Source organism: Rhinolophus hipposideros (genome assembly GCF_964194185.1).
Source record: "Rhinolophus hipposideros genome assembly, chromosome: 14".
Lineage (NCBI taxonomy): Eukaryota > Metazoa > Chordata > Mammalia > Chiroptera > Rhinolophidae > Rhinolophus > Rhinolophus hipposideros.
The window spans coordinates 34,383,425-34,406,659 of record NC_138060.1 but is presented as its reverse complement, the minus strand read 5'-3'; the positions used below and the strand labels follow the sequence as shown (position 1 = coordinate 34,406,659).

Below are 23,235 nucleotides of genomic sequence, written 5' to 3'. Positions count from 1 at the left end.
CACACACGAGGAGACGAGTTGACGGACTTGCCAGGGCCAGCGCCAAGTGGGGCGAAGACGAGGTGGCCTGACCAGGAACTGAGCTCCTATTCCCAACACTTCTTGGCATCACTGAGTCAAACTTGGTTTCAGGATTCTGCCAGGTCATGACTGCCACCACTGTGGATGTCATGCAGTCCCCGGGAACAGCCCCCACCAAGCCGAGTTAGCTGGAGGTACGTGCCCCTCCCCACTCAGGTCGTGCTTGACCCAATCCGGAAGGTCAGAAATTGGGAACCGAGGTGCCTTGTGGGGCTCTAGGAGGGCTCAGAAAGTAAGGGTGGGGGGGGTTTGAACACTGGAGGTCCAGCACCCCAACTGAGTCCTGGACTGCATGACTGGCTCATTGCTGATTGGTTGCAAAAGAGAGTAATTTCTTACTATTCCTCTAGGCTCGTTTTTCTTATTTCTTAGAGCAGAAGTCCTCCTCTTCCCTGCGTCAGAGCTTCCCCAAGACCACCCACTCCTCTTTCCTAGGCTGCCAGGAGAACATAACTCAGAGCCTGCCTGAACCTGTCAGCTTGGCCTCTCACTCAGCTCGTCCTTCTCTGTGGCATACATCTGTACTCTTCATTGCAGGTGGCGTCGCTGGTATGTTCTGTCCCAGCCCCCAATTTGAGCAAGTCTGACCGCAGGGCCTCCACCCTGACTCTCGGCCCCAAAGCCCCAGGGTGGAACTCACCAGTGTGCAGGGAACGGACCAGTTCTCAGAGGAAAGCCTGGGCAACACTGTCCAACAGGAACAGCAGGAAAGGCTTCCTGGGGCCCCCAGAGCTTATTAAAAGGAGCCCCTTGCATACAGCCGCCCAGGCTCTGCCCTGGCATCTCATAAACGAGTGGAGTTGGGAAAGGGGCTGCCCTGTGCCAGGTTCTTCTTATTTCTATCGGGCTGCTGCCCCTTCCTCACCCTTTACCCCACCCTCAACAACTGCCCTGAGTAGAAGGTGCTGGAACCTGGAAATAGTGAATATGCACAGCCCAGCCACCTAGCCACTCTCTCAGTCTCCCCACAAGAGTGGCAGAACAGCTGGAGCCATAACCTGACAGGGCACCACCACTGGCTATAACCTGAGAGGAGCAGAGGCATCAACCAGATCGGACAGGGGAGGTGTGGGAGGGGCTGGAGACTCTCCCCTGAGGCCCCTCCTGCCTCCCACCAGCCCCTGCAGCCTCTGTCAGAGGTGTCCTCCCCACACAGCTCTGTTCTCAAGGTCACACTGTCCCGCATGCCATCCAACAAGTCTGAGACACCGCTGCAGCAAAGCAGAGCTTTTTCTGAAGGCAAAGATCCAGCTCCACTGGCAGGATTTTATTAAAATTAAGCAGCCAAATCATTATTGAGCTTTTTTTATCTCAGCTCATGGCTCAGCAATATTCCTGTAATCTTCTGGTAGTTTAGTTCCATGTGATTAAGCAGAGAGATGCATTTTTCCTTTCAACCAACTGAGGGTGAGAAACTCTATTACTGAGTATTTACCAGGAACCTTTAGAAAGAAGGAATAGAAACCCTAACTCTTACTGGGCTTCTACTTAGAGCCACGTAAGAAATTTGGTGCTTTACTTGGGGTCTCTCACTGGATCATCACAATTCGGTGTCACAGAACTGGTAAGCAGTGGGGCTGGCGTATGAACCCAGACCTGACGCCAAAGCCCATGCCGTCGTGCTGGCGTATAGAAAGGTCTGACGAGCAGCAAAGCAGGAGGTCACAAAAGTCAGAGACCCAGGAAGGGGCAGGGGCAGCTGACAAACTGTGGGAAAGTGGGGCAAGAACAGGTATTCCAGGGGGGAACAGTGTGAGCAAATACACAGAGGCAGGGAGAGGTAGAGCTTGTGAGAATTGACAGAAGGCAACAAGCCAGGTTGCGGGGGGAGGGGGTCACAAGCATGTCAAGGAGCCACAAGGGACAAAGTTGGAGGCTTCTATATCTGTGCTTTGGCTCAGGGAAATGAGGGCAGACCAGGTGTGTGAGGAGAAGGCTAAAAGTGACAAACACTGTTCAAGAAGTTCCACGTGGCCAGAGTTGATTGAAACCAAATCCATCTCTGGGGCCACTTGTGGAGGGAGGGAAGGGACAGGCAGGGAGAGGCAAGTCTATAGGGCCACGGTGCCACATCAAGGAGCACGGATTCTCTCCCAAGGGTAGTGGGAGCTTCCGGAGGGCCTTAAGCAGAGGGGTGGTGGGAACAGACGTGGCAGTTCGTGATTTCCACAAAATAGTCCCCATACCACATACCACTCTTTTTACAACGCACCACTGACGCTGTATTCAGGGGTAAATCTGGGCAGGCCTGTGGATGTGGCAGAAATGGCATGCTGTGTGACTCCCAAGGCTAGGTAGCAAAGGCAGCACTGCTTTTGTCTGGAGTGCATTCGTTCCCTCACACTGGAAGCTGTCCCTTCAACAGAGCCGCCATGCTGGGAGGAAGCCCAAGGCAGCCTAAATGAGGAAGACCACAGAGACACACACATGGCAAGAAAGAGGCCCCGACCCAACAGCCAGCAGCCAGCAACAGACCTGCGGGGGAGCGAGCCTTCCGATGACTCCAGCCACCAGCCTTCTAGTCGCAAGCAGATGCCAAGTGGAACAGAGATACACTTTCCCTGCCAGGGCCTGCCCAAACTACAGATTCCTGAACCAAGTAAATATTCTCACTGTCTTCAGCCAGTAAGTGTGGGGGTGGTTGTTACACAGCACTAGGTAATGAGAGCACCAGATCTGTGCTTTAGAAAGAAAACTTACACTTCTCTGGGGATAGTGGCCTACAGAGGACGACCCGGAGCAGCAGTCCAGCAAGGGATGGCAGATTTTGGTTAAAGCAGAGGCAGTGGGGCTGGGAAGGACAGGAGAGCAGAGGACAGTGACAGCACCTAGTAACTGGTCAGATTTGGAGGAGAGCCCAGGACCCCTCCCTGTTACCTGGCTTTGTGACTAGCAGATGATGGAGCCATTCCTTGAGCCCAAAAACCTGGATGACAAGCAAACACCAAGTATTACCCTGGATTCAGGTCACCCATAAAAGCTTTCTTTCGAATTGTCAGACCAAAGCCCAAATACCAGCACTACATTCAGGAAAAAAATCATACAATGATTACTATTATAATAATTCAGTATCGTGAGCCGAGGATCTGAGCTTATTTTCCATTACTGACATCACCATGAAACAGGTATTTTCTTACCCAGGTGGGAGCTGCTGGCCCAGGGGTCTTGCACACCCATGGGCGGCCCAGATGAGCTCAGTCCCACACACCCTGGAAATTCCACCAGCGCAAGGTGGACTGAATGCTGGCCCTTAACAGTCAGCTACCAGCTCCCGCCTGGACCTCACCCCCCTTGGGGACAGACCACTCACTCCACCAGCTACCCCGGGATCCAAGTCTCCATCTCAGTGGCAGGTTTCAGGTAAAGAAGCTTTTGTACATCTGGGCAGCATCTAGGTAGCTGCAGAGGATGTTAGGTCTCTCTACCCACTCGATAAACACCCACTGGGGGCTTCTGTGTGCCTGGTAAATGCTGGTCCCAGAATCCACAGCGAGAGCAGGTGTTCCTCTGCCCTCCAGCAGCCCTCGTCCAGTGCTAGGGCTAGATTCAGGTGCAAATACCTGAGATGTGAGGCCACTTGGATGGGGACAACCGAGAGGCCGACAAAAAGGCAAGGAACTGCAGCGGCCTCCTGAAGGAGGTGGCATTTGGACGGGTCTTAACTGGGTATTCCCAGGGGAAGGATTGGAAAGAGCCGGCGCTATGAGGCTGAGCTGTCCCCTGCATACCGCTGTCACTTACGCACGCTTCTCCATGGCTGCCACATGAAGCCAAACGCACCTAGGGCTTTGGGGTCAGTACTTATGAGTGCTCCTGGGCTTGGCTTGTGCCCAGGGCACAGCATGACAACTGAGTGGGCTGTGAGCTCCCAGATGCCTGCTCTGAGACTGTCATCTCCACGGCTAGTGTGGGTGTGGGTATGGGTAGAGATTGCTATGAGGGCCTGAAACGGAGCAGAATGTGAGGCAGAGCACAAGAAATTAGCTGGAGACTTTGTTGAGGGTCTGCAGGACCTGGCAGAGTGTGTACCACCCACAAAGTAGCCCCTCACCGAGCCAAACCAGAACCTGGGCCCACAATCTGTTCTCAGCCACACGTTCACATTAATCACCTACCCCAGCTTCGGGCACTGCCTGGTCTTCCTCGGGGCACAGAGCTGGGCCCAAAGTGGGAGGCAGGAAAGACTTGGCAGAATGCACTGCCATTTCTAGGCCACCTCGGTAGGCTGTCCACCTCTTAGATGCCTGTGTTTTTAGAGAACAGTCCACATGCCTGGGAAAGGGTCTCGGCATACTTGGCCCATAGCCTCCCTTAAGACAGCCCCAGGTCAGAGAATGTCTGCAGTTGTCAGAGGCGGCCTTTGGGGCTGAAAAGGAAATCTGTTCCCTAAGACTCAGGTCAGCAGCCCAGTCCTAGAATGAGCCGGTTGATTCAGTTATCCCATCAGCTCAGCTTGCAGAACACAGGTCGGAAATGCTGTGTGAGGGCTGGGAAGTGCTTGCCTGGCCAGGGGCTCAGTTCTTGCCCTGCAGTTGGGAAGGAGGCCAGGCCATCCTGGCCCAGGGTTCCTGCTCTGCAGGGGCCTCGGGAGAGGACTCCCTCATGCCCTCGCAAGCCCGTGCCCACAAAGTCCCCTAATACCGGCCTAATTGTGGGGTAACCCCAGGCCCTGTAGTAAAAAGAACAGGAAGGGACACCAGCTACATCTATCTGTCTGATACATGTTTTCTTTTGGTCCATTTTCACAAAACAGTAAACGTAGCCCTATCTGCCCTGCAAGGTGGATAAGCCTGGGGGACTGGGGGCCGGGCTCTGTGCTCCACACCCACGCTGCCACCCAATGCTCAGAAAAGTGGCTCCAGACCAGGGCTCTGCTAGCTCCTACCTGAGCCCTAAGAGCCCGACTAGCTCACCGTAGGCTAAATGAGGAAACATGTGAAAAATCCCATTTCAAACTGTTCCCCAAAAGACTCAGACGGTAATTAAGAAATATGCCAAGTTCTTCATTGGACACTTTAATTAAGTGTGTTAATTCCCTCTGCCAGAGGATGCCTGGCCACCTGAGCCTCACGGAGGGACCCAGGGAAGACGGAACAGAGGAGGGAGGAGGGAGGAAGGAGCGGGAGGGGGCTGGCAGGACAGTGGGGGGCTGCTCTGGCCCAGGCCTTTTCTCCTGCTCCAGTTGGAAGGTTGAACCATTGCTGACCCTCTCACTTCCCCATTGTCCTTGACCTGCGCCATCTCCTCTGTCCAAGCCCAGTGACCCCAGGAAAGCCTGCCCTGAGCCAAGGCTGTGGGGTGCCACCTACTCCCCTTACCCGAGAGAAAAGAGGAAGCCTGAGGTGCAGGAGGAAGTTCTAGCCGCTATGTGCCCTTGGCTGGCTATGGACCTGAAACCTGTCACAGCTCCCACTCAGCGTCTCAGCTTTCCATCAGACTAAGAAGGAACAGGACGAGTGGGTCCTAAAGAATCCCATCAGCATAACAGTGCGTGTTTCAACCACGTAGAAAGGATGGGGACAGAAAAAGGAAAGGCAAAATAAAGGTCCCTTGTGTCCCAGGAAAGCAAGGACTCCAGGTGGGGAGTTTTCTTATTATCTGCGAGCCCACAAAGTACTGCCAAGGTGGTCAGTCCTGCACTCCATTCATTGCTCCTGAACGCCGTAACTCAGTCCTGTGGTTGCCCAGGACATGACGGCCTGCTGGGACTCCACGTGGCCACCAGCGCTGGAACCTGGGAGGTTCAGTCTTAGTCTCCCTTCCTGCACTAATGCTCAGGCCCACCTCCTGCTTTTTCCCCCAGAGGTTCCACCTTTAGCAAAAAGAGGCAAGTTCCAAGGAGACAGGCAGCTAGTAGGGCTGTGCTGGGAGAGGCTCCAGCCTCAAATGGCCACACCAGCACCTCTGGCTGCCACAGGGGAGGCTTGGCCACATCTCCTTCAGCCTGGTGGAGTGCTTTCATTTTTGCTTTGCTTCTTTTCCTCTTCAGCTTCTCTTCACTTTCTAAAGCCCCCAGACCCAGCTTGTGGTCTGGTCCTGGCCTCAGCCCCTCCTTCCCCCAGAACTCCATGAGCTGTTAGGACACTACAAATCACCCCTGCACAGCCCACATCAGGAGTTTCTAAGAGAGTCCACACCTGACCTGAGATTTCCTCTTCTCCCCAGCCCAAAGTGTATCCTTCCCAATCATTCTCTAATACGTATATTCATTGTCTGCACAAATCAGCTGAATGGTGAGAATAGATTTCTCTTGTTTGTAGCTATGAATTCTGAGAGCTATACAACGCAAAGGAGAAGAAGTAAGCTAAAAAGAGAAGGCTGAAGCAAAAGTTTGTTTACAGAAATACATCTTGTAACATCTTACTCAAGTCACTGAAGTCTGACTAAGAAATTGCCTGATCTCCCCGGCATTCAAAGCAAAAAATAAAAATAAAAAAATACATGACCAACTGTAAGATTCACAATACTCATGAGATAAAACCAAACTAGTTGCTAAGAGTTGAATAGCAGAAAGTTCTTGAAAAGACTCTGGAGGCCACTTAAAGGGCAAATTTACATGTTTTATATAATCAACTGAATGTCCATCACTAATGAAAATCAAGGATGCCAGCCAGACCAGACCACCCCCGCCCCCGCCCGAGTCAATGTTCGCAGCCCAGACCAGGGCCCCCTACACATAAATGATTAAATGGAAAACCAAGAGCCCAAGACTAGCTTCTTATCAAGATGGAGTAACAGGAACCAGATTTATCCTGTCACCTTAAAGAACCAAAAGACAGACAAAATATATGAAGTAATGATTTTCAAGACACTGGATATCAGGCACTGAAGTACAGTGAACTCTGAGAGGCATGAAACAAATGAAGTAAGCCTAATAATTGCCCCCAAATTATTGCTTTGAGAAACTTCCATGCCACAACATAGGGAGGGGGGAGCCAGGTAGAATCTGGTGGACTCCCTGAGTTAAGGAGATAGAGCTGAGAGTCCGGAGAAAACAAGACAGCCAGAGTTCACAAGGCAGAGTATAAGAGAGGAGGGAGATGCCCACAGAGAGAACTCCAGAGGTCTGCCAAGGGGCTCTGTCAAGTCTTCAGCTCAGGACTGTTAAGAAAATATGTGTAAGGAAACTACTTAAGACTGGCGAAAGAACCATCCAAATGGATTAAAGGAAACAGTGCCTGGCATCCATCTGGCATCCAGCAGGCCTTGTGAGGGTGCCTATTCCCACCTGTTTCTACCTGTTTCCAGAGGGAAAAGGCTCATCAATCTCAGTACACAGGGGAAATGATTGAAAGGGCTGTGCCTCAATAGTGGGTAATAATTAGCCCCAGACTGAGCACCACTCTGGTCCCAGCTAACATATCCTAAGAATATATGTAGGAATATAAAAACTGCCCAGTATGTAACGTGCCAAAGTCATAATGTCTATCATCCAGTAAAAAAAAATTATCAGGCATGCAAAGAAGCAATAAGATATACCCCAAATGAGGAGAAAAACACTATCAATTGAAACCAACCTCAAAACTGACACAGTCGTTAGAATTAGCAAAGACATTAAAAAAGTTGTTATAACTGCATTTCATATGTTCAAAATGTTAAATTGAGATTTAGAAAATATTAAAAGGGACACAAATCAAACTTCTAGAGGTAAAAACTATAATGTGTGAGATGAAAAATACACTGGATGGGATTAAAGATAGATTAGACATTGTAGAAGAAAGTATCAGTGAATTTTAAGACATGCTGATATCTAAAAAGGAACACCCAGGAAAAAGAATACAAATAAATGACTGGAACACTGTGAGCTGTGAGATAATGTCAAATGGCCTAACATACGTGCGACTGGAGTCCTCAAAGGATTGGGGCGGAGGGGAGTGGTGACAGAAAGGAAAAAAAATATTTGAAGACATAATCACTGAAAATATTCCAAATCTGAGGAAAACTATATACCCACAAATCCAAAAAGTTCAATGAACCCCACACAAAGGAAACAGAAACCACACCAAGGTACATCATAATCAAATTACACAGGATCAACAATAAAGAGAAAATCCTAAAAGCAGCCAGGGGGAAAAGGAAGACACATTATGTACAGAGGAACAGAGATCATGAGGACAGCAATCCCTCCTCAGAATCAATGCAGGCAAGAAGACAATGGAGCACATCTATAAAGTACTGACAGAAAAAAATCTATTAACCTGGAATTCTAGAACTTTCAGATACATAACATATAACATCTTTCAAAAACAAAGAAGAAATAAAGACTTTTCAAACATACAACTGCTGACAGAATTTATCACCAGCAGACCCTCACAAAAAGAAATGCTTCCAGAAAACAGTGAAATGACACCTGATGGAAATGTGTATCTGCACGAGAAATGAGCAACACAGGAAATGGTCACTATCTGGGTAAATATGTAAGATTTCTCTCATATCATTAAAATCTTTTTATAATTGACTGTTTAAACAAAATTAACTGTAATATATTGGATCATAGACCTGAAAAAAAAAACACAGAAAAAAAATCTTGCTAACTGGACAGAAACCACGCAAATCAGAAGAAAATGAAGTGACACCTTTGAAGTACTAAAAAAAAAAATATTGCCAACACAGAATTCTATACAGCAAAAATCTTTCAAAAATGAAGGTAAAATAAAGGAAATCAAATGCAGAGATAATTCATCCTAGCACACCTACAACACAAGAAAGGGAGTTCTTTGGGCAGAAGGAGCAGGATACCTGCACACTCACACTAACATTCAAGATGGTCAGGACATGAACTTAAAGTCCGACAGACCTGGATTTCCATCCTGGCTCTGCCACTTATTTTCCTGTGTGACCTTGGGTTAGTTAGTGTCTGCTGAGGCTCAGCTTCTCACACTTACCATGGGGGAAGAAGTGCTGACCTCATGGAAGGAAGTATTATGAATTCTCTGAGAACAGTAAAAAGTTAACATTCTGGGTGACAGGCATATGGGAAGTCTTGCTACTATTCTTGAAGCTTTCTATAAGCCTAAAATTATATCAAAATAAAAGGTTAAAGGAAAAACATAAAGCTGATTTTGTAAAGTGTGCACACACTTGCACACATCCATTTCTCGCACACTCCTGGCACATTCCGGAAATGGCTTGTTCTGATTAGTTAACATTCTAGTCAACACGAAATTTTCCTAAGGAAGTAGAACATAACTGTACTTGGCATCAACTTAGCCTTCACAGAGAACCAGGACCTCTCTGGGCACTGGGGGACTGCTGTGAGCCCTTCTAACCATATCCCAGGAGATGGAGCAAGCCTGGATAGATCAGCTCAGGGACAGAACCCATATGTAACCACCATGTGTGCCTGCACACTGAGATACACGCACAAACACACACACACACACACGCACACACACACTCACACACACGAAGCAGGCACCAGAAGCCCCGGTGTGTGGGAACTCTCTAGATCCCCTGGCGTCTTAGCTATGAAACTGAGAGCCTTGCAAATATGACATCTTCACAGTTTCTCGAAAACAATCTTCCCAAAACCAGCCTTCCCCAAAGCAGCACCACAGATGGCGTGAGCCATCAAGAACTCTGGAGCTCATCTTGTCTAAGCCCCTCCCTGAGCTGAGGTGATATGAGAGGCCGACGTGAGAAGAAAAGGGGCCACTTGCCCAGGATCACACAGCACCAAGACTCTGGCCAGACAGTCTCTCTCCTGCTGCACAGCCAAGAGCTCCACCTCAGAGGCTTCTCTGAGCCCAGAAGGTTTACCCAAATGTGCCCAGGACAGGAAGACCCTGCCTCTTAAAGCCCCAGAGGAAACACATGACACGAGAAGTGCCAAGAAGCAGCAGAGAATAAACCGTACCAAGGCGCAGAAGCGTGGCTTCGAGAAAGATCACAAATCAGAGTGGCCTCAGAATCCCAAATCATGGCAAAAAGGCACCTAGAGAATGTCTGATCCAGCCCTGCACGTGCAGGAAAAACCAGAGGCACAGAAAGCAGGAGGGTTTGCTCAAGGCCGCATGAAGAGAGAGCAGCAGCAGAGCGAGAACCAGGGCCCAGCTCCCAGAGGAGCCTGCTGTGGGCGGCCCCAGCCAGCTGCTTAACAGGGGGCAGGTCGCAGCTCCTCCTGGACACTCCAGCTCCTTGTCTGCAAAATGAGGGCACCTCTAAGGCATCGCCTCCCTCGAAGATCTTCACCCCATCTGTATTAGTTATCTGTTGCTGTGTAACAAACATCACACATTTAGTGGCTGAAAACAACATCCATGATTATCTCACAGTTTCCGTGGGGCATCAGTCCAGCCACGGCTTATCTGGGTCTCACAAGACTGCAATCATGGTACCAGCTGGGCTATGTTTCTTTCTGGAGCTCAAGGTCCTCATCCAAGCTCTTGTGGTTGCTGAAAGAATTTAGTTCCTGGTGGCTGGAGGACCGAGGTCCCCATTTTCTTAGGGGCTGCCAGCCGGGGCTGCTCTTATTTCCTAGAGGTCATCCACAGTTCTTTGCCATGTGACCCCTTGACAGCCCCTCTCACAACATGGCAGCTCACTTTCTCAAGGCCAGCAATAGGAGTCTTCTAAAGGAACAATCATGGGAGGGATATCCCATCACCTTTGCCATACCACATTGGCTAGAAGCAATTCTCAGCTTCCGTCTGCATTTAAGTGGAGGGGACCATGCAAGGGTGTGACTTATTCGAGGTCACCTTACGTCATGCCCACTGTACCACCTTACGTTAACAAGTTCCTGAGAGAGGCCGCCTTTACGCTTTACTTCATCTCCACCTACAGAGGAGAAGTGGCTGGTCACCTGCAACAGACCTTCACCGGTGTCTGTGCTTTAAGACTGAAGCCACCAGCTGGCCTGGATGGGGGCTGTGGGTGCTGTGTGTACGTCACTGTGTATTTTTGCACACTGCTCTGCACACTTCTCCCACATCACGTCCAGCCCTCCCCCATGCGGAAGTGAATGGACAAGCCGATACCTCTATCCAAACCAGAACGCTTGCTTAGAGCAACCCTTTTGCTGCACGATGGAGGCTGCCCGGTGGAGGCAGGAGAGGAGCTCTTCTGGCCCAACATCTGGGGTCCTGCCTCGTCTGATGCAGGTGGGACAGAACCTGGGTGGATGGACTAGCTGGGGAACTTTTCAGGCCGCCATTGCACATTCTTATCTGGGCAGAAGCCTGCAGTGTTTTGGCTGGATGTGGGAGCATGAAGGGGGACTTAATGAATTAGAATTGGGGCAGAATTTCTGGATCTTGGTGCTACAAGTCGGACTTATTAATATCCTAAAAATAAGTGGCTAATTTGAGAGCAGCGTTTTTCTCCCTAAAAAGAAACCCTTCTCAGAGGTGCTCTCTAGTCAGAGAACAGCAGAATCAAACAAGATCTCCTGGGCCTGAGACCAGAGCCTACTCACAGCCGCCCAGCCTGGGAATTGCAGGGTCCCCATGGGGCAGAGCCAACTGGCCCTGGGGAGGGAGAGACAAAGCTGTCTGCTCACGGAAACCCGGTGCTGGCCGTCCTCACACAGTAGAGCTGTTCTCCCTCGCCCCCAGGAAGCAAGGGCCCTTCTCTCCACTCCTGCTCTGCCTGGCTGGAGAGTATCAAACCTCCTTACAGCAACAGCCCAGATCCTTAGCTCATCCTCCACGCGAATACAGAATTGGTCCCATCACTCCTGTGCCCCAAATACACATCTATGCCTCCTCGGGAACCTCCAGCCTTTAATTCCATTTGGTCAGAACCTTGGGATGGCCAGTGCCACTGCCAAGAGCTGCAAACCACCCTGGCTTTTCCAATAAGCCCTGTGACTGGCTTGCCAAGGTCAGTCTGTGTCTGGTGGGAGCACCTCTCTCCTGTGTCAGTACTTCCACAGCTCTTTCTCCCACTGTTCCTCTCCCTTCACTGGAGGGGGAAATCAACAAGAAACATTCGTTCTAAATGCTTCACTTTACCCTCTTCAATCTGTGCAATGTTTACTCCCTGCTCAGCAACCGGGTCAGAACAGAACATGTTCTCTACCTCTCTCAGACTCAGCATGCCTCCCCCAGAAGGACCTGTCTCTGGTGCGAATGCCACAGTCACTGCTCTCCAGTCCTGAATCAGGGATGGGTCTCTGGGTCCTGCATCTGCCCCAGGGGAGGGGACAATGGGGGCACTGAGGACGGATTCACACCAGTCAAAGCTGAACGGAACTGTTTGTGGCCAGTTTCCTGGCCAGCAACTCCTGGAGGGGAGACACCTCTGCTGAGCATCGAACCGAGGTGCCACATCTCCTTTCCCTGCCCTGACCTCACAGACAATTAATCTGGCACTGCTCAACAGGGCCGTGGGTGGTGACCGCAACATGCTGTGATTACTGGTGACACATAACGGCGATATTCTCCACCCACCAGCCACACAGGCAAAGGAGTACCCAGGTCAGTGACCTCCATGGGCAATGCCTAGACAGAAACGGGAGGTGCAGGGGGCTGGGGTCACCAGGGCTTTGGAGAGTGGGGTATCAGGCCTTGAGAACAGACTGCGAGCTGGCCCATGGACGGCACCAACTGACCTGAATAGGCTGCTCGCTCTGGATGGGTTCAGGAGAGCAGCCTCTGCCTCCACTCCAGCTCCCTAGCTTTCACCTTTCGCTTTTTGTACAGCCAGCTGAAGACTGGGTTTCTGTCTCCAAGGCAGAGACGGGAGCTCTCCCCTACACCTCACTGCCTCCCTCAAGTCCTCAGGGACCCCTGAGCTGGGGAGCTGGAAGCCGGCAGAGTAGAGTAAGGAAATCTATGGCAGAAAGCAAAGGAAGTGAGTCAAGTGTCCCCGGGCAGAGGAGCCCAGCAAGGGAGGGAGGGATAGGAAGCCTCACAAAGGGCCAGGGGAGCTCACACATCCGAGCCAGAGGGTGGAGGGAGTTGTCAGACTGAATGGTCAGAGGGGCCAGTGGCAGAGAGAGCTACAGACCCAGTGACCAGAGGGCTGGGGAGCTCAGGTACCTCATAAGCAACTTCTTGCTAGGTGACACATCCTGCCCTGAGCAGGTCTAATGGCAAAGCATCTGCAAGGGCTTCCAGCACCCCCTGGCAGGACAGAAACAGTCAGGGCACCCAGGGCATGGTGGAGGCAGAAAGGACAGAGGAGCTCAAGGTGGCCAGTCTGAGTACATCTGAGTAGAGTGTGGCTCTGTAGAGGACAAAAGCCCCTCCCCTACAACCCTTCATTGTTGCTGAGTCCTCACTCTACAGAGGAAGAATCAAGAAAACAGACATGCCCAGTGGGGCTGAACTTCAGAGCCAGAGGAAGCTTACTTAGGCTTCACTTGTCACAAGCCCTCCTCTAAATTTTATCTTCAGAATGTTCCCAGCCTGGCCTGGTTTGGGCCACCTGGATCTCCTGCCTCCAATCGGGCCAAACCCCACCTTCATCTTTGAATCCATGAGCATGGCCCTCCTTGGTTACAGCCCCCCAGTGGGTCCCCACTGCCTGCAGGGAAGATCCACAATCCTCTGCCTCCTTCTCCAGGTGTGACTCCTTCTCCCACCACACTCCCTGCACCTAGACCAGAGTCCAGCCACCTGGTACCACCCCCGATTCCCAAGAAGCCCGAAGCCCTTGGCAGCCCTCTGCTGAGGGTACCTTCCTGTCTGCTAGTGAATCCCCGGTCACTGTGCACAAGCTCCTCTGGGAAGCCTTCCTGACAACCCCAGAGACCACACCTACAACTTCGCTTGTGTACTTAATATTCATACTGGCTGAGACTTACTACTTGCTTACCTCGCCAAGTATTGTTCTACTCACCATACTGCAAAGCCTCTGCCCATGCTGTTCACCAGGATGCACTCCTAGGAAGTAATAGAGCCATGAAAATGAGTGCTCTTCCGTGAGCAGCTGTGGGGGCGCCACTGAGCAAAACGTAAGCAGGCAGGGGGCGTCTGTCCCACTTCCTGCAGAAGTGGGAGGCGGGGAGGGGGGTAGGGAAACGCCAGCCAGGGGTCAGCAGTAACCACTCTGGGTCCTTCACTCTGTGTAAAGGTCTTTACCTCTCAGAGCCTCGAATTCTTCATCTATAGAATGGGATACGCAGCTCTACCTGTCGGATCACACAGACTACACAAAAATGACGGATCAATAATTCTCAAAACCTCACACCCCTATCTTTCCCTTATATATCTACAAAGGGGGGATTGCTGCCACTATTTCATTAGCAAAAGTACCTATCACCTGAGTGTTTATCACGTGTCATGTGTTGATGTACTTGATCTTCGTGAAAGCCCAACAAGGTAAGGATCACCCTCCTGGCTGATGAGGAAAGTGAGCACAGGGTGGTCCTATTACATCCCAACCACATCCAGACAGCGAGGGGCAGAGCTGGGCTGGAAGCGCAGGGCGCAGGAGGATGGAGTAAGAGATGGGGTAGGTGTAGGAGCTGGGGCCACGTCAGCACGCCTGTTAGGTCTTGTGGGGACACTGCATACCCCTCGTAACACTGGCCCTTTCCCAGTCCTTCCTGCTTACTACCCAGCACCTGGCTGCATAAGGAAGTGTCCTGGAATAGGAGTGCCTGGGAGCGGTCATGTGTTCTGTTGTCCTCAACACAGAATAAATGCCCGCCAGCAGGAAGGGCAGGACAGCTCCATTCCTACTGCCTGGCAACCTGAGCCAAACACATCATCAGACTGATTAGCCAGAGTGCCCTGGGGGCAGATGAGAGAGGGCTGGGCCCAGGGACAAGAGGTAGCAGGCTGGAGAGGACCCAGCACTGGGGCATGCTAGAGGGAGCTCCGGGGGAAACAGCTGGCAGACGCCCGGCTCCTGCAGTCCCTCTAACCTCTGGGCAGCAGTACCGTCTCGAGGCTGGGAGTGTTACCGGCCTGCCATCCTATTCTGGGCTAGCACTGAATTCCAGAACCAGAGTTAGAAGCAACAGACTCCAGGGACACATCGAGAAAGCCAGAGATGGGATGGGGCTTATCTAACCACACAGCAGGCTGGTGACTGACTGGGGACAGAATCAGGGTTTCCAGCGCTCTGACGGCTCCGGGCCTGGAGGGACGAGGAGGCCAGGGGAAGGCTTACCTCACGGCAGGTGGAAACCGGTCACTTAGTTGGACTGGTTCCTCCCTTCCAGCATTCAGTTCTCAACTAAAATCTGGATAATGTCTTTCCTTCATGCAGTGGGCTAAGGGCTGACTTGGGAGGGCTTTAGCTGCGCCCGCTCTTTACCAACACCCTTCAAATCACCCCAAATAAGCAGTCCATTCTCTGTAAGGATGGAGTGCCTGCTATGCAATCCACAATTCCAGCTCCATCAAACTCCCACCCGGAGACCCAGCTTCCTTCCTAGAGCCCCTTTGGCCTCTCCCTGCTCGGGGCCCCAGCACCCCTCACCAGCCTAGGGGAATCAGAGGCCTCTCTCTTCCCACCCACCTTATGCTGTGATCTGCTGGTTCCTCCTCAGCAAAGGGCTTGGCACATGTTCCCAGAGAAGCATTTATAACAGACCTCATGTCCATAAGGCCTCAGTGGTCTTCTGTCCCACCCTCTCCTCTCCCCCTGGTCTGGGCCTGTCTCAGAGGCAGGAGGCCCAACAGATCACCTTGTTTCTCACGGTGACCTGGGCTCAAACTCCAGTCCTGCCACACTAGCAGGTCCCTGGGCATGACCAGCTCTCACTGATCCTCTGCCTCCTGACCTGCAAAATGGGGTGAATCCCACATTTATTGCCGGGTGCCCCATGTGGAGGCTCGGGCATAGTGGGTGCTCCTAAATGCCATCTGAGGTTAACTGGAGGAAGGACACGGGAACCCAGGAGGGTCAGCTCCACTTTGTCAGGAAGGACAGACTCAGTGTGGACTCCTTTCCATCCACCCTCCTTCTAAGGCCCCAGAATGACGACCCTTCCTAGGCACAGATGTGACTGAGCCACTCCCCCGCTGGGAATCCTCCACCAGATCCCCATTTCCTTCAGAATAAAATGCCAGCTCGTGACCGAGCCAGCTTCTGTGACTCATCCTCACCTCATCTCCAGCTACAGGGGAAGCTGGGTGAGCCGGTTACCCCAATACTGGAAGCCCCTTTCTCTGGGGAAACCCCACTAAGGCAATATGCCCCATCACTGTACGCCTCCTGCACTGTGTCTCCAGCACAGAAGACGTACAACTGAGGTCTTCCTCCCTCCCCCGCCCACTGTCCAGGCACCTGCTGGGGCTCCAGGCTGCCACGCTTTTCATGCATTTCCTGGAAGTAGCCTTTGCTGTAAAGGTTCTTTTCTGCACTCGGGGCAAGGCATCATCTGCTTTCTCCTGGACTCCGGTGTGTCCCCTGGGGATGTTACCTCCTGGGAACAGGTGGTACCTGTCCCAGGACACGTGGTTGAGTCAACTGGGCTTTGTTACCAAGAGACTAGGATAAATATGCTTTTCTACTAAAAATAAGTCACTTTACTAAACTGAAAGTGTTCATAGCAGTGAACATTTATTTTTTAAAAGATTTCACTCATTTTATGGCAAGAGTTACGAAAATAATAAACGGAATTGGAAATTTCAAGCCCCAAGGTGCAGTAAAGAACCTCTCTCAAAGAGTCCTTAGGAGTTATGAATTTTCATCTTTTCCTTCCCTGTTCCAGGAAGCAGAGACTGGGCTATCATCACAGACCCATCAGGGTTTAAGGCTCCAGGCCTTGCCTGGGGCCCCGCCATTTCCCAGCAGCCTGTCCTTTTAGCTCTAACAAAAATCTGTCCATATCAGGGTGTGTCTGGCACTTCTCTCGTCTTCTCTTCTCTGTGGTCACAAATGGAACAGGATGAAAGACGAACCCTGGAGAAAATGCCCAGCACAATTTGTCAGTATTACACCCTGATGTTTATGAATTTTGCTGCTTGCTCTACCTAACCTTTTCTCACCTTGCTCAATGGTTCTGTCCAACAATTTTTCTAAATTACTTACACTGAGACCAACACCGTACATTCAATGGTCCATTCACTTAGCAATAGTGGAAGACACAGGGTGGGGAAGACAGGGACACCCTGCAGCAGGGATGGGACAGAGATGGGACCACCCATAGGCTTGCCCTGGGTGAGTCTGCAATGCCCGGGCACCACCTAGAAAGATGAATATTCATGGGCTGATTTTAGGGATATAGAAAGTGACAAATGGACAATGCGGTTATTCTGTTTTATTTTAATGGGATTCATTCTTTGGGGCCTGCACATGATAACAATAATCAGATCATGCAAAAGATGGTAATTACTATTACATCTGCACAATCAGAACATATTCTAACAGCTTTTTTTTTCTGGTTAGTTCTCTTGTCTCTGTCATCAGCATTGAATGTTTTCTTATACCACGTACAGGTTCTCATCTTGGTGTCCACCTGATGCTCTCTCTCACCTTGCACACACCTCTTTAAGCAAATGAAGCAAAGGTCCTGGGTCCATTTGCGACTTCCAAGGTTCCCTCTCTCATTCCAGACACTGAGGACGGGAGAGAAATTGGGAGGAGAGCAAGCAAAACGAAGAAGCTGAGGCACAGGGCCGCTTCGTGATTCACCCCACACCTCACAGTGAGCTCTGGGCAGCATCAGGGTTGGATACATCCCTTCCTTCCCACCTCTGGTGGCCTCACTGCTTTCCTGTAGGCCTTGAGAGACGGTGGTGGAAATGGGAATTTCGGGTTCTGTGAGGTGAACTGTGAGTTGTGCATGACCGAGGCTCAATGACCCAATCGTCTGTGAAAGATTCTTAAGTGTTGCTGGTAAAAAAAAAAAATCTTCTGGGTTGAGAAAGCAGCAGGTGTCAGGATGAAGAACCCCATTTTCACGCAGCCTTGACTCACTTTGCTTTTAAAGTATTGATGGGCCATCAGCAAATCTCACACGGCGAGGATAATCTTATCATTTTTAAAAGGAGATAAGTAATGAGCACAAACCTCCCGAAGACTGGGGAGGATGGACGAAAGATGAGTAAACCCTACTCTTCTTAAGGTGCTAAAATTTGCCTTTAAGAGGCTTAAAATTCAATTAGGGATTTTTGTACTTAGAAGAGTTAATAAACATTAAAAAATCCTGAGTCACCTAGACAATAGACAGATCACAGGGCAGCATGCTCAGGAAAAACCAAACACGGTGAGTGCCCAGGTGGGCTGGGGCACGGCAGAGCCAGTCTCGAGCTGGTGCGGAGAAGAAAACTTCTGGGATGGGCTCCAGGCACAACCACCAGGCCAGAGAAGGGCTCCCTGTGTGGCCGTGGGTGGTGTGAGTGGCGGGAGGCGAGGCTGGGTCAGGCCATGGCAGCGAGGGTGAGCCCCCACAGGCAGTGGGGGGGCCACAGAACGAAAGCTCCTTAACTGGGAAGAATGGGAAGACACGCGGAAGCTGCCCTCATCCTCCTACACTTCTATCCCTCACACGCTGTTTCTCCAGAGCAGGAAGAAGAACAGACTAAGTTCTCTGGAGAGGGCGGGCCCCATGCAAGACCTACTCCTTACACGCATCCCAAAGGAGTACCAGCCCGTTCCCTATAGAAGCATCTCTTCCTCTATGTGCTTCCAGAGTAGCTGTCACAGCTCTCACAGCCCTTTACTGTAATTATATCCACAAATGTCTGTATTCCCCAGGGGACCATAAGTTCCATGAGGCAGAGATACTCTCAAAGATCCGATTAAATAAATAAACAAATGATGGACGGAGGAAGGAAGAGAGAGGGAAGCGGGGGAGGGTGAGAGGGGGGATGAACAAATGACTACAGGACCAAGTGGCCGCTGCACGCAGGGTCACCGTGTTGTGCAACCCAGGAACACCATCTACATTGTGCACAACGTGGATGGCACCTGTCGCAGCACAACTGCAAGGGGCCGGAGACGTCCGGTCAGAGGGAGATGCTGGCCTGCTGGCCTAAGCCTGGGAAAGCAGCCTGAACTTCTTATGTCCATCAGTCTTCCGGCTTCAGGGCAGGAGTCCCAGGGAAGGACGATCAGAAGAGGCCAGAGCACAGCAGATATACCCACATACCCTCTCCTCACTACACACTCCGAGATGCCCTGAACCCTCAGAATGCCACTAGAATTTAGGAGGAAGATGTATGTCCTGCAGGCCCAGTCTCCTTCCTTAGACACCTGCTAGTGCCTGTCTTCTTTGGATGCCACCAAGTGCCCCAGTCAGAACTGGTGTGCATCACCCCCTGCGTCCCCCACCACTGCCATGAGAACATGGGCATGACCAGCAGGCCCAGGGAGCCGTCTGAGCACTAGCAGGATTGCACGGCCTTCCTACTGCAAGGAAACCCCTCATCCTGGGTCCACAGTACCCTCCCCACAATCCTATCCCTTGCCAGGCTGACACGGTCAGCCAGCCTGCATTTCATGGTGCAGGGGGCAGCAGTCATTCTGCTGCCAGGAGGGAGTGCTCTCTCAGGAGCTGCAGGTGTTCTCTCCAGAGTGGCTCCTCAAGGGCTTCTCACTCAAACCATGCTTCTCCTCCTCATTGGGTGCCAGGCCAGGTACTCCTTTCTGGAATCCAGCTGTCCAGGCACAGGAAACAAGAGAAGGCCACATCCTTTCAGCCCCTTCCCCTGGCCCCTTTCCATCAGGCTCAGCTCACGTAGGCAAGCCCAGATGCTCTAGAGGGCTCCATCAAACTCAGCTGGCCCCAGTCCACTCCGTGCAGGTAAGGGACCTCCAAGGTCACACAGGGAGGGAGAGTCAGGGTGGGGGTGAGGGCCAGGTCTCAGGGGCTCCCTCCACCACACACAGGCTGCACAGGATGCTGGCACAAAGGACCAACACATGCAAAACTGTGCAGGCAAGATGGAAGCAGTGGCTGCGGTGGCAATTCCCCTGTCCCACCAAACTCAGATGCACAAGTCCCTACCAAACTCAGGGACCCTGAAAGCTCTATAAAATCTAAGCTAAACAACCCACTGATGACACACTCAAGTGGGAGGAGGCTTTTCAAGGCCTAGGACTCCCTAGGGAATAGAGGGAATAGAGGGATCAATAGCCAATCACACTGATGGCAGAGCCTTTCATCCCTAGTGAGGAAGGATCAAGAAAACCTGCCCCAAACCAACTAGCCCAGCGTTGCCCCCCGGTCACTCAACTCAGTCCCAAGCGTGGCCAGAAAGTGGCAACTCTCACCCCCTCTCAGGAAGGGTCCCCAATTCTGAACTTCCTCATTCACATCTTATTTTCCAAGGACATGTGGGTCACTGGGAAGAGGAGATGTGGGTTTTGCAGCCCCAGAAGTGTTAACAACTCACAGTGGGACTCTTGGCCAGCCCTCCCATCCCTGGGGCTCAGACTTCCCATCTAAACATGCAGGGGAGATGGGGCCTCCATCTCTGCGGTCTAAGCTCTCATTTCTGTGATTTTAGAAGAAAAGGGGGTTTGCATGGTTCGGCAGGAGCCTCAGCCCATTCTGATGGAGCCCAGAGTTTTCACTCAAACTCACCACAGACATCCTCCTCACCCAAGCCCTGGCCCTTTACTGAAGCATGTTCAGACTCAGAATAAACACGTTTGTTGAGAACCTACCAGGGTCCAGGCACCTTTGAGAGTCACTGAGGAAACACGAGGGGTAAGAGAACTGCCCACAAGTAATCATTTCACAGAGACATAAACTGAAGCTCAGCAAAGCCTCGAAATCTACTCAAGGCAACACACCAGGAATTCAACTCCCAGGCTGCCTGATCCCTGCAGAGTTCTCTCCCAGGGCTCCAGGCCCAGAGAGACCAGCACTGGGATGTGAAGACCCCTGAAATCCTTCAACGCATGGAGAAGAGTGAGCTTTGAAACTGGAATCTATTAAGATCACAGTCAGAGTCCAGGATACAGGGCTGGCTGGCTGATTTGGTCTTGTTCTGAAATGCCCAGCTTCGCTCCAAGACCCATCCCATGTTAGGGCCTGACCGCCTTCTGATACCCTTCTCTGCACTATCCATTCCAGGAGATGGGCAGCAGACAGGAGCCCACCATGTGAGCTCCACAACGCACATGTACACACACCACAGTGCACTGTTCCCTGAGCCAACCCACTTCTCCCAAGGTTGCCTGTGTCTTGGCCCCTTGTACAGAAAGGCACCACACCCTCTGCACTGGACTGGTCTGCAGAGCTAGAGCTGGGAGACCTGCCCCAAGGGAATGCCTTCTCCCTGAGCAGCGGTGGGCAAGGCCCACTTGTCTCCCTGCAGTCCCAGGGTGAGATGTCTCTGAAGGAATGCTCTGAGAAACATTCCTTCCTACAGGTGTCACAGGGGTCCATGCCCTTCAATCTGGTCTTCCCACCTGGGGACCAGCCTGGGTTTCAGATGTTTTCCCAGGGGAGGCTGCTAGCATCTGGGAAGCCGCTTCTTTCCCCCTCCCCCCGCCCCTGGCGGGCTGCCACTTTGACCTCCCCTCCCCCAAGGAGGGCCTTGCGCTGGGAGGTGGGGATGGGAAGAACCGCTGCCCACGTGCTCTAGGGAGGGGTGCTGGGAAGCGAAGCAGGGCGTGTCACCTGGTCCTTTCTCTGTCCAGCGCCAGGCTTCACGGTGGCCTCTTGGTGTGAGGCGCTCCTGTACCATCCCCCAAATCTGCCTCAATTGGGGAATCCTCGCTGTCATCATCTTGACCCCTGAGCCCCAACGAGGCTAACACATGCCGGTGAAGGGCAGCGGGTCTAGAACCTTCTGTGCCCAGGGAAGTAGCCAGGGTACGTAACACCGGGGATAAGAGCCTTATTCCCCCCACAGCCAGGATTCGCTCCTTCCAGAAGAGACAGGTGTCCGTCTTACCACCCCGCCCCAACCGCGGCCGTCTGCCCCAGGACCTGGACGTGCCAGCAATTACGCATGGTTGCAGGCAGGGTCCGCAGGGAACCTCTCCGGTGCATTGGGGTGGGGGGCGGCCTGACACCGGCCGCACCTTGTTCTCCAAAGAGGGGCGTCTGTTCTGCCCTCGCCACCCGCCAGCGCCCGCCACCTGCGCGGTCGCCCGCAGCCGGTGCCGCAGTGCGAGTGAGCCGGCGAGCCCGGCGCCTGCACGCCTCGGCCTGCGCCGCCGAGCGAGCCGCCGCCCTCCAGCCTCCCCGACCCGCCGCACCTGCCCCCGCGCCCCAGGTCCCCCCGCACCCCGATCCCCCCGCATCTCCACCTCTGGCCCCAGAGCCTTCTCGGTCCTTACCCTCGGCCCCTCCCCTCCCCGGCCCCGCTCGAGCCGGCCCCGACCTCCACACGCCCATCCCTCCTCTCTTCCCCGGCAGGAAGGGGCCTTTCTGAGCCAGGGCCGGGGGCCCCAAGGGGGTGGATGATTTGGCGGAGGGGGTCTCCTCGGCGCCAAGCCAAGAGAATAAGCGAGATACTTACCGCTCTGCTCCCCCAGAAACACCAACTTGAATTTTCTCAGTGGGTTCCCAAAATCTCCCCCTGCGGACATGGTGCTGGCAGCCGGGACCGGGAAAGGAGGAGGAGAAGCGAAGGAGCAGGCAGGGAGGAGGAGGGCAAGGGGAGGCGGCCGGCGGTGCGGGAGCCGGAGGGGGAAGGGCTGGCTGCGCGCGTCCCTGCCTCCCTAGCTGCGTCCCGGCCCCGGCCTGCGGCTGCGTGTCCGGCGGCGGCGGAGGAGGAGGAAAGGAGGAGGAGGAGGAAGAAGGCTGGGCTGGGCTGGGCTGGCTGCCGCGGGCGGCGCTGGCTGCGGCGCGAGGAGCGCGCTGTGGACGCCCGAGCGCGGCGCGGACGGCGCGGAGCGGGGCGCAGGGACGGCGCGCGGGGCGGAGGAGCGCTCTCCGGAGTCGCGCCGCTCGCCCCCCTCCCGCCTCCCTCCTCCGCCGGCGCCTGCGCTCTGCGCGCTCCCCAGCCTCTGATGTCATGCGGGGCCCACGGCGCTGCGGGGCTGAGGGGCGTCTGTCCGCCCACCCGGAGGCCGCACCCGGACGGGAGACAGCCGCCTCGCCCACGCCTGGGTCAGGCCCCGAATCGGGCCGTCTCTCGTTGCCCCTCTACGTCTGTCTTCCCCACTCTACCCCCTCCTTTGAATCCAGAAAAATGGCATTAAACTATCAGGGGACATTTGCTTCTGGTCTTTAAACCTAAATGCCACTCCCTTCCTCCCCCTCGCGCGACACTGATGCACAGCGCAGCCATCCGAGAGGGCGGAAAGGAGGTGTGTGCGTGTGAGGGAGGGAGGCACGGGGGGGGGGGG

At 52.9% G+C, this 23,235-nt stretch overlaps 1 protein-coding gene across 2 annotated transcripts in view; it reads right to left on the bottom strand.

The window, feature by feature from the left end:
- RAB6B (RAB6B, member RAS oncogene family) overlaps positions 1 to 22,866 on the bottom strand; it is a 54,061-nt gene extending 31,195 nt beyond the window's left edge. Inside the window, exon 1 of one of the 2 annotated variants that reach the window (XM_081072605.1) lies at positions 22,393 to 22,866. The gene's annotated coding sequence lies outside the window, so the exon portion shown is untranslated. The remainder of the gene's footprint in view (positions 1 to 22,392) is intronic. The other variant, XM_081072606.1, reaches the window with a different exon arrangement.
- Between the last annotated feature and the right edge of the window lie 369 nt (positions 22,867 to 23,235).